At 46.9% G+C, this 15,293-nt stretch overlaps 1 long non-coding RNA gene across 1 annotated transcript; it reads right to left on the minus strand.

The window, feature by feature from the left end:
• Window positions 1-430: 430 nt before the first annotated feature.
• On the minus strand, window positions 431-3,897 carry LOC308281919. Its single transcript, XR_013961881.1, has 3 exons — window positions 3,786-3,897; window positions 1,115-1,261; window positions 431-529 (listed from the first exon to the last, which is right to left on the minus strand). It is a non-coding gene; the product is annotated as an uncharacterized lncRNA (long non-coding RNA).
• Window positions 3,898-15,293: the final 11,396 nt, after the last annotated feature.

The following is a 15,293-nucleotide window of genomic DNA, read 5'->3' on the forward strand; positions in this document are numbered from 1 at the left end:
TAATAGTTTTTAAAAAGGTATTTAAAGTCCTCCAATGGTCTCTTTAGAAATGTGCAGATGCCTGGCCTGTATACACTTCTACTGTATGATTGTTAACTGTTGACTGAAAAAACTATGTTCCACATGTTTTGAAACCATTGATCTATTGTATGTGATCTACATATGATATTGCTTAAGTTCACCTGTCCTATAGTATCCATAATAAAACATGTATTCTCTGCTTACTGTGTCACAGTGTAACAGTGGAATGTTATTTCTGTCTTTGTCACACAGCCTCAGACTCACCAGCTTTATTGTAATCAATGGGTCCATCCTCTGTCTCCATCATCAGCTGGACTGAGATATTACAGACCACATAGACAGTCTGGTTCACAGTACATGGCAGGCAGCCGGATGAGACAGGAGGACTGGTGTTGAAACACTGCAAGATGTCAGATGGTTTTCCTCTCCACAGGAAGCCGTCTTCCTCATGACCATTATAGATGTGGTTCACCTCCACAGAGTCGGTGCTGAAGCAAGTTAGGTTTGTCTGTGTAGGACAGAGATGATGCTTATTTATTATTTGAATGCTTTTGAAATGCCACAATAGCACTCATACGTCAGAGAATGTCAGTGTCATCACGCTACACGCACGCACACACGCGCGCACACACACACACACGCATGCACACGCACACACACACACACACACACACACACACACACACACACACACACACACACACACACACACACACACACACACACACACATACAAAGACAGTCTAAAAAGCCCCTTCTCCACTACAGTGCCGAACCAGACCTAGAACCAGAAACTTCCAGTGCCAAGTACTTTCAAAGAAGTTTCTATATCAGACCCAACCGGGAAGGTCCAGAAACAAGAGCAGCAACGCTGCTGGCCCCGCTCATGGATTCCCAAGTTTAGTACTACCTCAAGAGCAGGACCGAAATAAGGTTCCCAAAACCTTGTCTGAAACTGGGCCTATGCTATGGAAACAAAACCAGAACCAAAACAATTTGGTTGAGGTTCTGGAAAGTTCTGGTTCCACCTTGTAGTGTAACTGTAAAGCCGGCTCATGATAGCATCCAGCTTCCTCCTCCTTGCTGTACCCACCTCCTCCACCTTCAGATTGCTCGGGTCCCCAGCAATGATGTGAACCACCCAGCAGACACAGAGGAGGGCTCTAGCCATTGTAGACTGATAGATAGTCTGCCGCATCATGGTACACACTGTGAAGGACAGTCTGTCGTCTGGAACAGTCTACTGTTTGGAAGAAGAGAGAAAAGAGAGAAAAAGAGGGGGAAAATAGTGAAACCAATCTTTATTTTAGAATAGGTCCAACTAAAACACAATACAGGGGACAAAACAACAAAGAAGACTTTACAAAACAAGAAACACATATTTAAAGCTGTATCATGTCTTTTGAGTGAATACAATGAGATTTTGTCCAGTTTGTATAGTATGTTAGGCGAGGTTGCGCCATGTCTTGGCCGTCTGGCCACTGATGTATATCGGACCGGTTTCCATACGGTATATGGATATGAAGTCCTGTTAGATATGGACTTAATATTGATGACATCCGGGATCTTCATATATGGGCATAGAGTGGTTCCCATGACATCACAACATGCAATTAATTCCTTTTATGCCCAAACTTGGAGATCCCTGTCTGAACCAGCCACACCACTGTGATATCACCTGTTTATGCCCATATATGGTGATCCATCTGACATCACTGTGATGTCAACTGTGATGTCGCCTATGACTTCACAGTGAGGGGAACCACAGTGTCAGGCGTTACCCGTACACGGACAAGCTGTGCCGGTTCTGATAGTAAACTGCAACCTATGGTTGCAATAACAGTGGTTATTGTGTTTGGTCTCGCTGCTCTGTTATTTATACATTTAGATCCTGTGTCTAGGTTAGACACCACCTTTGACACCTTCCTGTTTCTGGTTAGACACAAATCTAGACCTGAGGGTGAAAATTCAATTTCTACCCAGAGTAAGCAGCCAGGCTCTATTAGTCAGTCACACACGCATGCGCTGCCTACGGAACTCACCTCCGGCTCATTCCTGAAGCGACACAGGCGTGCCGATATTCACGATAACACACCCTCTTGTGTAATATTGCTTAATTATGAAGGACTTTTGTGATCTTAGTAATGGACTGTTATATGTCGCTGTGGTCATGCAAACACCTGTGATCTCACAAAGCCACTGCAGAGACGCATAGAGCAACTGGCAGGTTAACTGTCTTCAACAATCACTTGAACCTTCCCACCCTGCATGCTGTTGAGAGATCATCATAACCATGCCACACAGTAAGCAATGCCAGGCTGGTCAGTCTGGTTTACAGCATGTCAGACCAATGTGGTAACAACCCATTCATAAGCTCTTTACATCACACCACAACCATGCTCATAACCAAGCATCTTTAGGAGGAAAACCCCTATAACTTATATGATATGATGTTTGTCAAAAGGTTTTGCTGGAAAAAACTTTCCCAGACCCAGTACCATAGTGTGTTAATGTTATTATCAACCAGTCAGGTGGTACTGGTATGTATGTACTATATATACTTCTAAATATCTCATATACATCTAAGGCAGAGCCACTTGCCACAACAGCAACAACTCACTTTTACAAGAGCAAATAACTCTGGTGTGTGTGTGTGTGTGTGTGTGTGTGTGTGTGTGTGTGTGTGTGTGTGTGTGTGTGTGTGTGTGTGTGTGTGTGTGAGAGAGACACACACTACCACCGGTAGCAAGGTTGCACATTCTGATGACTATTAAATGTCAAGTTATTTTTATGATAGGGGAATATCATTTGCACATAGCCTATACTGGAATGCACAATGAAGCCTGTTAATGATAACTGCTGTAACCCTTTCATAGATGTGTTGATAGACTGTATAGCCAACATAGGTAAATATATATTATTAATTATACCGGGTGACACCATAATATCATCCTGACTGAAATCCAAGTGAATCTGTGAATCTCAAGTTAATAGTTCTGTAGGCTCATGCATATTCACTTAGCCTATAGGCTAATATACCTGTAGATTGTAATTTACTTGTAGGTAATAGCCAGCCATAAAGTACACAAACCATGCCATACCACACAAAAAGGACATAAAAAGGACCTCAATTGAAACAAAGCATAGGCTTTTTTTATGAATCCTTTTAGTTGACCTTGTACCAGTACCGTCATGAAACGGTATACCCTGTATACCTGTATCATTCAATGTTATATGAGATACTTCAATGGTTTCCTATGGAAATAAGCTTAGTCTTTTCTAGGATCTCCTTTTAGTAGACCCTGTACCAGCAGTGAACTGTACCGTCATGAAACTGTACCTTTTCCTATGCAAACTTCTAATAGTCTTCAATCAATCAATCAATCAATCAATCAATCAATCAATCAATCAATCAATCAGTCAGTCAGCCAGCCAGCCAGCCAGCTAGTCACAGTCAGCCAGTCAGTCAGCCAGCCAGTCACAGTCAGTCAGTCAGTCAGTCAGTCAGTCAGTCAGTCAGTCACATTCAGTCAGTCAGTCAGTCAGTCAGTCAGTCAGTCAGTCAGTCAGTCAGTCAGTCAGTCAGTCAGTCAGTCACATTACAATCTGGCTAACCATCTTCAAAAAAGGGAACTGTTTTAAGAGATTGAGCACATTAGAGCAGGCTAATAATCTTGCTATAATAAACTGGATTTCCACAACATCACGATTTCCATTAAAGCAGAGCAGCTAAAACACAAAACACAAAAAAAGGCTAAACGCACCTTGATTGTGTAGCAGACTTTCTCCTTTCTCTGAGCTGTCCTGTCCTGTATGGAAGAAGGCAGACGCAGCACAGCGCAGCGCTCTCCTCCTCAACCTGCCTGTGCTGCCAACAGTCTACACTGACTGTCTGGCAGTTCTCTCTGTGATCCGTGCGGTGTCATGTGCCTTGTTTCATTTGACACTCCCACAAACGAGGAAAAGGCGGGTCCATCATCTACACGCGTTGACGGGTGAAATATATAGGCAAGCCCCACACACGCACACACGCACGCGCGCACACACACACACACACACACACACACACACACACACACACACACACACACACACAGTCTGGAGACTCTGGACCGTCACTGTACAAGGATTTATGTATGAATTTCCCCTAGTCGGCAGCTGCTACTGTGATATTCCTTACTAACTAACTATTAGATATTAGATATGCCTACAGCATGAAGGAGACGTCACAGTCTCCCACAGTGTCAGTTACTCGCTACCAGTTCAGAATGCCTGACACAGTGCCCTGAGAATGGGCACTTGTACACAAGCCCAGTGTTCCCTTATTGTTACTGTTAATAAAAAAGATGAGGTGAGTGGATGCATTGCAATGATATTGCATCATTTTTGGCTCAGCTCTAGACACACGCACACGAACATTCGCACACACACACACACACACACACACACACACACACACACACACACACACACACACACACACACACACACACACACACACACACACACACACACACACACATAATATAGTACACACCATCAGACACACAATATAGGCCTACTGCTGCTTCAGCAAGGAAAACACACTGCCATGTGTCTGTTACAGCCTCCCATGGTGTCACAGGACAGATGAGTTATTTTTATTCTGGGGGATTAAACACACATTACACTGCTTGCCAAGACAAGAGCTAAAGTTGAACTTTAAGGCTGCCTTGAAAAGACACCTACTCTCTCAGTCCCATGGCAGATAGTTGTTTGTTGGTTGTTCCATTGTTTTTTGATGTAAAGCGCCCTTGGGTTCATGAAAGGCACTACTGTATATCGATTCAAGCTACAATATAATTATTAAACAAGAGCGTGCAAATACCTTCAATGTCCAACTCAGTCTGAGGAGAGTCCCCAGCTGAACCCTGAGAACCAGGGGAAACGTGTCAAAAGAGGTGGACAACATTCCACATGCTAAAGCCAGCTGTGTTCCACAAAGGCACAGTCTCCGGGCAGACTGCCAGTGCTGAGGCAGCTCCCTTGGGTACACGGAGCCTGTGGGGGGAACCCCCGGCACTCTCCTTATCGCCTCGCCACCCTCCCTTTCCTCCGTGCTTTTGTGTGCAGTGATTGAAAACACAGATAAGAGCCTGTCTGTGTGTGGATTGGATGTTGTTCCCACTGGTTAAACAGTGTGAAGACATGGACACTTCCTCACTCTATAAATGGTTTGACAGCCTAAATAAATAATCTCAAAAGATGGTCTAGTACTCTAGTTATGGCATACTGTCTGTAAAGCGTTACTTCAACTTTGTCTCATCACAGATTTAAGACGGGTGGAAAGAATAACGCAATCATTCAGGGGTCAGGGGGTCTTCATTTAACTCTGAGGAAATGTTTCCAGTTACTGTGTAGATCCACCTCTTCTGGGGAGATAGGGGGGAAACAACAGGAAAAGAGAGATGCATAAGAAGGTCTTATTTCTGGGAAAGGTTGTCAATAGGGACCAACAAAGGAACACGTTTAGCTCTGCGCTGTACACAACATGATGAGTCACAGTCCGGGAGAGGTGCCAAAGACAACGGGGGAGCTGAGAGTGGGGGGCAATTATCCTTTAAATCTGAATTCTGATACAGTCCCAAGACATTGTGTCAGACAGGGTGTTCCTACTTCAGCCTCTGACCTGAGACCAGTCTGATAATCTGATGTGTAGAACAGGAGAAACCTGTGCTGAGGGATCAAAATCAATATGTCACAATACAGTCACAACGGTTTTCACAAAGAATAGCTGGATGTCTGTTCACTACAGACACAAATGTAGTGTAATGCAATTCTTTTCTGTCACAAACAACAAAGTAAAACACATTTCCAACTGAGGAAACATAATATAAGCTCTCCAATTGATAGTTTCTCTTCAAATTCAATTGAAATGCCTTCATTTTAAATTGTGCTTTCAGTGCTGTTGTCTTTTTAGCTAAAGGGCCTATCACTGTCATCAGCAGACGCAGTCATTTATGTACAGTAGGTGTACAGGGACTCAGGGAGTAGTGAAGGTGGGCTCCTGTACTGAGGGTTAGGGTGTCAGAGCCTTAATATTATAACTCTATGGTCAGAGCGCTCACCAACCGCTGTGGTTCTGAGAGAAAGTCCAGTATGCAGCTGCCGGGGTTGAGGTATAGGGCCCTGATCTTGGTGTGAAGTCTGACAGGGATTAAAGCATTGGACACAGAGCTGTATAATAGACTTTAGACTCTAAAGTTATTATCTGTCAACTTCAAACGAGGGTTCACCGCTTTACAATCCGGGGAAACCCTCATCTCTGGAAACCTCAGCCGCTCTGATAACACCACGGCTGTGCTATAAAACAGTGGTTCCCAAACTTTTTAGCAGACGTACAAGCTCACAACGAGTCACTTCGCACTGCGTTATGAGCTTGTAGTTCTGCCATTTTCACTAGCCTACTTCCTAAACATGTTTTTTTCTAATTTATGTTATTTATTTGATTTGATTTATTATTTATTGATGAAATTACTTATAAATACCATGAATAAATGTAATAATCATCAAGAACAAAATGCAGGGGGTAAAGAATAACTCACCTGCGACCCATAAAGATTGGTCTGTGACCCACAAATGGGTCCCGACCCACTTTTTGGGAAACAGTGGTCTGAAATACAGCAGCCTTTGTACTTTTATGACTCCTCGAGGAGAGGAGTTCTATCAGCGTGGGTACAGAAAGACAAACAAGCTCATCAAAGGGTCATAATAAATACAACACATTCATTCATAGCTCAATATATCAGACCAATCGTTCATTTTGTGAAAGAAGCACCAGATTTGGCAGAACAAAACTGGATATTGGGTCATCGCAGATTTCATTTTATTTCAAAATGCCCACCAGCGGTTGGTCTAGTTATCATTATTAAACAAGAGCAGGGGTCCCCCGTCGCTGCCCTGAGTATATGTGTGCGTGGGCGTTTGTGTTTGTGTGGTGGCTGGTTTATCCGTTGTCATGCACAACCCAGCTCAAGGTCATCACCCATAAAAGCCTAAACTAAGACTGAGGAGAGTCAAACGAGGTTGAAGCCAGCTGGGTTCCTTAAGAGGCTTCGCACACTGGGCAGATATTGCATCAGATCAGATCTCGTGCCCGGGGGGTTGATCGGTGATCATTTCAAACGACAGTGATCCTCTGTCCACGGGCCCTCTGGTAAAACTGCTGAGGCAGCTCCCTGCCTACGGGGGGATAAGGAATCTCTCCTTATCACCTCGACCACACTCCCTTTCTTCTACAGTTTTGAGCATGAGAGCCCGTGGATTGGATGTTGCTGAGAGACAACAGCATGTCTATCAGTCCCTCCCGTTACACACAACACCACTGACTACTTCCTTAACATAACAGTATAATATAAAAGAATACCAGTAGGTCTGTCATTTTTAACTGGAAGTCTTGACTTCTGCATGGGACATTATGCCAAAGCTAAGGGAGCTGGAGTGGAGTCGGGTTACCTGAGACAAACCTGAGAAACGTGTAGAATAGGAGAAACCTGAGCTGAGGGATTAAAAACAATACGTAATGTCACATACAGTCACAAGATATTCAAAGAAATTAGCTGGATTCCTGTTCACAGTCTAAATCATTTTAACCAAAGAAATGTTAACCAAACTACACAAATGTAATGCAATTCTTTTCTTATCTGACTCTAAAACCACAAGTTGTTTCAAGCTTTGCTGTGAAACTGCGCATAGATATCTTAGGTTATTATCTGTCAAGTTGTTGAAAAGAGAAAAAGAAGAAAAGAAGCGTTGACCGCTTTACAATCCGGGGAAACCCTGTTCTCTGACAACCTCTGCTGCTCTGATAAAACCACGGCTGTGGTCTAAAAGACACAGCAGCTTTTGCACTTCCTCAGATTGCTCAATGGAAAACTACTGGCGGGCTTTCATCACTCCTCGATAGAGCATTCTTACAATAAGCGTGTGTTCAGAAAGACAAACAAGCTCATCAAAGGGTCATAATAAATACAACACACTCATTCATGGATCCTCACAGCATCCTTATATCTATATGTGATCGGCTGCAAACACACAACTCTGCCCCTTATAAAGTTCCTATGCTACTGTGGGCTGTATACCCAAAACAAACACATCTTTACAGTACTACATCAGTAAGGCAACAAAAAGGAATGTTTATTTATTGAGCAAGGAGATCTTTCCACAAGGCATTTCATAGTGCTTTACACAAGACATTAAGTGCATTAAGACAAAGACAGTGACACTAGGCAGCATATCTCTTGCTCTCTCCTACTTTTCTCTACAGTACACGGTACGTCTCTTTACATCTCATAACAAGTAAGTAAACAGTCTCACTGCCCTCAGGTCTTCACCATTAATTAGTTGGACCCAACAAGACAGTTTAGGACATTTCAACCAAGTGATCCAGAGACTATACTCCAGTGACAGTTGCTGATCAGAGTGAATACACAGCAGTTATAGTTCAGTCTTGCTCAGGTCAACCTTATCTTCGTATAATTGGTCCTTTCTTAACCCATTTAGGAAAGGAACCCCATTTTGTAACAATACCTTTCAAGACAGGAACCCCTTTTGGGGTTCTTGCTGCTATGTACAGTATATCGTCGTTTGTCGGGTGGAAACCTTGTATGTCCAAATCCTTCCTTTTTTGTTATTGTTTTAAAAACTATTTAAAATAGTGAAAATAGCCTCACATCGCAAGGCATTGTGTGCTTGTATATTTGCTATTTTCACTACTTTTGTGCGACACTTTTGTATGATGGAGTAGGGCTTTAATTTACGAGGGAAAAAATAAATAAAAATAAAAACATTGGAGATACAAGGTTTCTGCCTGACAGTGATGATATAGCAACATAAGGTTTTTGTAATTTTTGAATAAATATTTGAGGTTTTTCAGAAAGCTTTGGTCAGGATTTAGAAGGTGTTTTTAGAATCAGCCTCAGTCCAAAAATGCGTAAAGGGCTTTTCAGACAGACGAAGGGACACAACGCCTCGCTTGGATCAGCGGGTTCGTACGGCACTCCTCTTTTGGATACACACAGACAGACAATCGCTCGGTGAGTGAACGCCAGGCCATCTATGCCTGCTTCAGCAGTGACAAATCATTGTCCAGTGTACCTTACAAAAAAGGTTGCCCATAATCCAGATCTTGTCATGGCGTGTGCGTGAAACGAGCATAAGCGTGCCCATTTCAGGGAAGTGCAGTCTGTCAGATTGCAATAAAGATAAGGTTGAACATGAGACAACTGCTCTGACTCCTGAGCTACAGCCAACTTACACGTTTACAACTTACAGTACATGATATCTACAGTACAAGATGTGTTATTTCTTTTTCTCCAAGATGTTGCTATATTACAGCCTAATTACAATATTAGTCAAGGAAATTGTCTTTAAAAACCCCAAAGAAAGGAAATAACTTTAAAATGACTTGTCTCCCACATGGATCAAAACATGACTTTAACTGTTTGACGTCAACTAACTTGCATTTGCACTAGAAAAGATAAGCAAAGTTAATGCAACTAAACACAATTAAAAGCCAAGAAGCCAAGAACAGAAAAGAACGGCCACCCCTGCTCTTTTTGAATGTTGTGGTAGGAACATCCCAAATAGCTTGTCAGCAGACCCCAGCACCCTGGCTGGGGTGTAAGGTGCAACAAGCAACAAGAGAGGTACGGTGGAGCCAGCCCATTAAAATATTTATAAATAAATAAAAACACCTTACAATCTATTCTAAAATTCACAGGGAGCCAATGAAGAGAGGCGAGGAGAGGGCTAATATGCTCACGTCTTTTTGTACCTGTGAGGAGGCGGTCCACTGCGTTTTGCACCTGTTGCAGACGCCTGCTCTATGCCAGTGTATAAAGACTTGCAATAATCCTGTCTGGATGAGATGAAGGCATGAATAGCCATCTCCAGTTGATGGCGCGAGAGATATGGCTTAAAGTTGTCCATAAGTCTTCTGAAAAAGATGGTTTTATCAACGGATGTGTTGGTTGAATTGAAGGCACTGTCGAAGGTCACACAGAGGTTTTTGGCAGATGGGTGGATATATGGGGTGAGAGTGTCCGGGATAGTGCAGGGTGGGATATGGTCAAAATGTTGAAAAATATGTTTTTTGTTAAAAACATGGGGTTTATGATAGCATGGTGTGTCGATTAAAACTGAATTCATTGTCCACAGCGAGTCCAAGATATTTAAGGTTGCTGTCCTTTCTATGGATGGAGGGGAGGGGGGGGGGGGCACTTCGGTTTTGTTCAAGTTCAGCTGCCTGTAGTTGTCAGTGCATCATTGTGTGAAGTGGGACAATGTGTTTTGATAGATTGTAACAGTCATTGAGTTTTCTGTCATTTACTCGAAATGCACTCCTCTTGGGTTATCGCGCCTCCTAGCGTGCGATACAGAGCTACACATATGCTCCCGAATGACAAAGTCGGAGGGTATGCCAGTCAAAGCGCCCCGCCCCAACCGAGGGCATAAGGCGCGAGACTGGCATGTGTACTTCCTCTTCCGTTCCTCTGCACGCATGAGATACGGACGTCTACACATGTTACTCTACGACAAATAATTAATTCTTCAAGTTACTCAGTCTAAGATCAGTTCGAATTCAACTTTAGCCTTAGCGGTGAGTAGGACCATCACCCACGGGTTTCGTTCAACTTGGTCTGTTCTTCTCTGTTTTGTTCTTCGCTGTTTGCTGCTAACGATAACAAGCGGCTAGCCTAGGTTAGCTTAGCTTACCGTCGTCATGTCTAGCGAGGGTCTGTTTTCACCACCCCTCCCTCGACGCTGCGGGGATCCGGAGTGCAGCCGCTTCATCGCCGCTGAGGACCCGCATTCCATCTGCCTGGGCTGTCTGGAGCTACAACACGCTTGGCAAGGTTTCTACTTCCCAAACAGCTGCGTGTTCTGCGCGACGATGGACGCGGCCGTTCTTCACCAGCGTCTGCTGGTGGTCATGAACATGGACGCTGCAAGGCCCAAACAAAGCCACGTCGCTCGGGGAGCTCAGATGGAACACGGCGCTCAGATCCCCGCCACGCCAGGACAAAGAAGCGGGCCTGTTTCCAGCACCGCAGCAAGGTTTGTCCAGGCGGCTCCTAGTGTTTGCGAACCTATCCGCAGTAGCTTCGCTCCGATGTACACTATTTCTACCACAGCGCACAGTGGTGGACCCGGCATGTTCGGCTCTACCCCGCGCTTCTCCTTCACGCCCGGTCCTGGTTTGACCAGCACCGGGCCTCTCCAGGCCTCCGCCGCCCTGCAGGCTAGCCTCCAGGGACCACTCCAGGCGGGGCCATTGTCTCCGGTCGCCGCCGAGGCGGCCACCAGTGGGACTCCTCACCCCACCAACCCGTTCCTGACGACTCCAACGGTCACCGCCCCCCCCTCTTTCCCCCCTCTCTTAACGTCCCAACAGAACGTGCCACGTAAAGTGCCTCGCGGCTCGGACGAGTTTGGCACCTCCGAGGAGGAGGAAGATGCCATGGAAGGAGAAGAGGAGGAAGATGAAGAGGAGGAGGAGGAGGACGGTTTGGTTCAAGAGGAGACAAGTGAGGACATTGTGATGCTAAGCCCCCGTCATGGCGGCACCCCTCGCACCTCACCCCAAGCCCCCCCCATCGCCCCTGCCAAGAAGGCAGCGGTGGATAAGGAGAAGGTGGGCGCCACAGCAGAATCCACCCCACAAGAACTGGACCTGCTGGCAGTGGTTGAGCTGGCGGTGGCCAAGATGGGCCTCACTATGCCAGTGGAGCCTCGCCCTGCGAGCTCAACGGAGATCAAGTTTGCGGGCAAGAGAGAGGTACAGACACCAGTCCCTCGCTCTCAGAAGCTACCCGCTACCCCGGGGCTCAAAGAAGCTCTCCATTCCACATGGAAAGAACACAGAGAGCCCGGGAAGATGGCTCTGTCAACCTCACTGGCGGATGAGGACAAGTTTGGCGTGGGCGGCCTTCCCCCTGTGGATGTCGCCACTAATCAGTTCTTCTGTGCCCAGTTTAAACCCACGGAATGCCCCTTCACTCAGGAGCCTGTGCCCAAGTTCAAGAACAAGGACGAGAACAAGGTCTCCAACATGGTTAAAAATGTTTATAAAGCTGCAGGGCTCTCTGTGAAAAGTTTAAACGTGGTGGGGCTGATGAATGGAGCCATGGCAGAGATGCTGCTCCAAAACAAGGACCGCCTCCCTCCTGAAGCCTATGCTGAATGGGATGCCATGCTACAGCTGGCAATAGTGAGCAACGTCCATGCCATCCAATGGGCTGGCAGAGGGATGGACGTCGCTGTCAGCATGGAGAGGTTCAGGTGGCTGCAGAAAGTCCCCTTCCAAGGCGACGAACCAAAGGCCAGCGAGAGGCGAGAGGAGCTGAGGGGCCTGGACACAGCCCCCAACAGTCTCTTCGAGGGAGCGTTACCCTTCCTCCGTGTCATCACCGACACCAATAAAGCCCAAAAAGAAGTGGTGGATGCTGTTTTGGGTAAACCTGATAAAGGGAAAGAACAGTCAGGCTACTCAGGACGCTCTTCCCGTAATAGGGAGAGATATCAGGGACCCCCCCGACAGGGCGGGAAACCCCATCGTTCTCCTAGAGCTCCGTCTTCCTCCTCGGGCACGAGCAGGAACAGAAGTCAGAGCAACCAGGGCTCCCAGCACCAGGAGATGCGCCCACCAGCTCGCCCTTCATACAGTGCAGCAGTGAGGGGGCGTGGGAGAGGGTCGAGAAAATGACACTTTGAGAAAGAGGGCCTTCTCACCCTCGGCGCACGGAGACAGGGTCATGGACGGCTCTCCAGCGCGCAAGCACAGTGCACTTTTGATCCTGCCACCCAGGGTGGAGGAATCCAATGTAAATGTGAATTTTGTTACTGTGCCAAATGTTTTCTCCCAAGTAAAGAATGTGTCTGCGAAACAAGGTCTCTTCTTTCACAATGCACACACAATGGAGAATCCCCAGTGGGGACATCCATATATAAATTATGCATGCCCAGTACCACAATCACAAACACAAACAGCCTTCAAGGAAACCCCCTTAAGGGGCATTTCCAATATAAAAGGTTTAATTGTTCCACAGCCTCAACTCAAGGGCCGGAACAACAAGTGTTCCCCCCTTCCGACACGAGAGGGCGCCAAAGCGCCAGCCAAGGTAAGAAGGTTGCAGAGAGGTCTTTCTTGTTTAGCTATCCCAGCCCCAGCTGCGACAGCAGTATTAAACAGGGTTTTAGACAGGACGTGTTTACAAGAAGGCGTTCCTTTTTACACTCCTCCTCTGCCTCCTGTCCCACCGTGCAACAAAGTGTTGTCGCCGGTGATAAAGGCATTAAACGTAAGGCCCTCGCTTCACAGCAAGACGGTGTCACGCTCAGTAGTAAGTCACGTGTCTCAGTCTCGAGTCCCTTTGACTTCCGCGTTACCGGTGACGTCAGAGTCGTGTCCGGGGATGCACATACCGTGCATTCCTATCAATCACATTCCGTTAGGTCTGACGTCAGCTCCCATTCAGAATCCTTTGTCAAAGCATTTAACTCAATGGAAAGCATGCAAGCCGTGTCCCTGGGTGCTTCGCACCGTGAGGCAGGGATACAGGCTACAATTCTCAACCCAGCCTCCCTTGTCAGACAGAGTGATATTCACGCATGCAAAGGGGCAGGCCGCTTTGATTCTGAGGGAGGAGATTCACTCTTTATTGGGGAAAGGAGCGATCAGGGAAGTTTCCACAGATCAGCTCGGTCTGGGGTTTTATTCTCATTATTTCGTTGTGCCAAAGAAAGGGGGGGGGCTGAGGCCCATTCTGGACCTAAAAGCCCTCAACAATTTTCTGGTAAAGTACAGTTTCAAAATGTTGACGATCGTAGCGCTATTGCGCTCGATCAGAATCAACGATTATTGGACGTCCCTCGATTTGAAGGACGCGTACCAGCATGTGGGAATTTACCCCCCACACAGAAAATTCCTGAGGTTCGGTTTCGAGGGGAAAGTGTACGAATACACTGTTCTCCCGTTCGGCCTCTCTCTGTCTCCCCGCGTGTTTGTCAAAGTGACACAAGCGGCTATAGCTCCCCTGCGGCAGCAGGGAATCCGACTTGCGACGTACCTGGACGATTGGTTAATAAGCGCAAGTTCAAGAGAGGAGGTGACACGTCTCACCAATGTGGTGATGTCGCAGTTAACCTCTCTGGGGTTCAACATAAACTTCAAAAAGAGTATGTTAACACCAGCTCAGCAGACCACCTTTTTGGGGATCTCGCTGGACTCAATAAATATGACGGCTCGACTCTCACAGGAGCGATTAGTCAAGATCGTGGCCTGCGCGAAATCTTTTCGCGTGGGCAGAGTGGTCACGTACAAGCGCTGCATGATTATGTCAGGGCTGATGGCCTCAACTATCCATCTACTCAGGCTGGGCAGGCTGTATATGAGGCCTTTTCAAAAGTGGATGTTGGCACTCAAGATCCACTCGACACAAGGTCGCCGCAAGGTCAAGGTGTCCCCAGGGTGTGTGTACACACTGAGACCGTGGGTGGACGTGACTCTTCTGTCCCAGGGGGTCAGTATGGGCGTGGTGGTGTCACGGAAAGTGATCACAACGGACGCCAGCCTCAGTGGTTGGGGCGCAACGCACGAGGGCCGTTCGGTGAGGGGAGTTTGGGACTCCGCTCTACAGAAGCGGCACATCAATTTCCTGGAATTAAAGGCAGTGTTTCTGGCGTTGAAACATTTTTTGCCTTTTGTGGAAGGGTGTCACGTGTTGATCAGGACGGACAACACGACGACCATGTGCTATATCAACAAGCAGGGGGGCCTCTCCTCCCCGGCTCTCAATCAGCTGGCGCGGGATCTGACGCTGTGGTGGGAACCACGTTTGGCGTCGATCAAGGCGTCGCACATTCCGGGGCTTCTGAACAGCGGAGCAGATCTGCTGTCCAGGGGGGAGCCCCTTTATGCAAATTGGTCCCTCCACCCGGGAGTGGTGAGACAGATTTGGAGCAGGTTCGGTCAGCCTCAAGTCGACTTGTTCGCGTCAGCAGAGAACGCGAAGTGTACACTTTTCTTCTCTGCGACGGGGCCAGCCCCACTGGGGCTGGATGCTCTGGCTCACGACTGGCCGAGGGAACTGCTGTACGCGTTTCCTCCGTTGGAACTGATCCCCCAGACTTTGGAGAGGGTCAGGCGGTTCGGCCTCAAACTATTGTTGGTGGCTCCGGGGTGGGGCGTGTGGAGGTCGGAGATATCTCCCCTCCTTTACGGCAACCCGTGG

This window comes from Nannobrachium achirus, assembly GCF_963921795.1.
Source record: "Nannobrachium achirus genome assembly, chromosome: 1".
Taxonomy (NCBI): Eukaryota; Metazoa; Chordata; class Actinopteri; order Myctophiformes; family Myctophidae; genus Nannobrachium; species Nannobrachium achirus.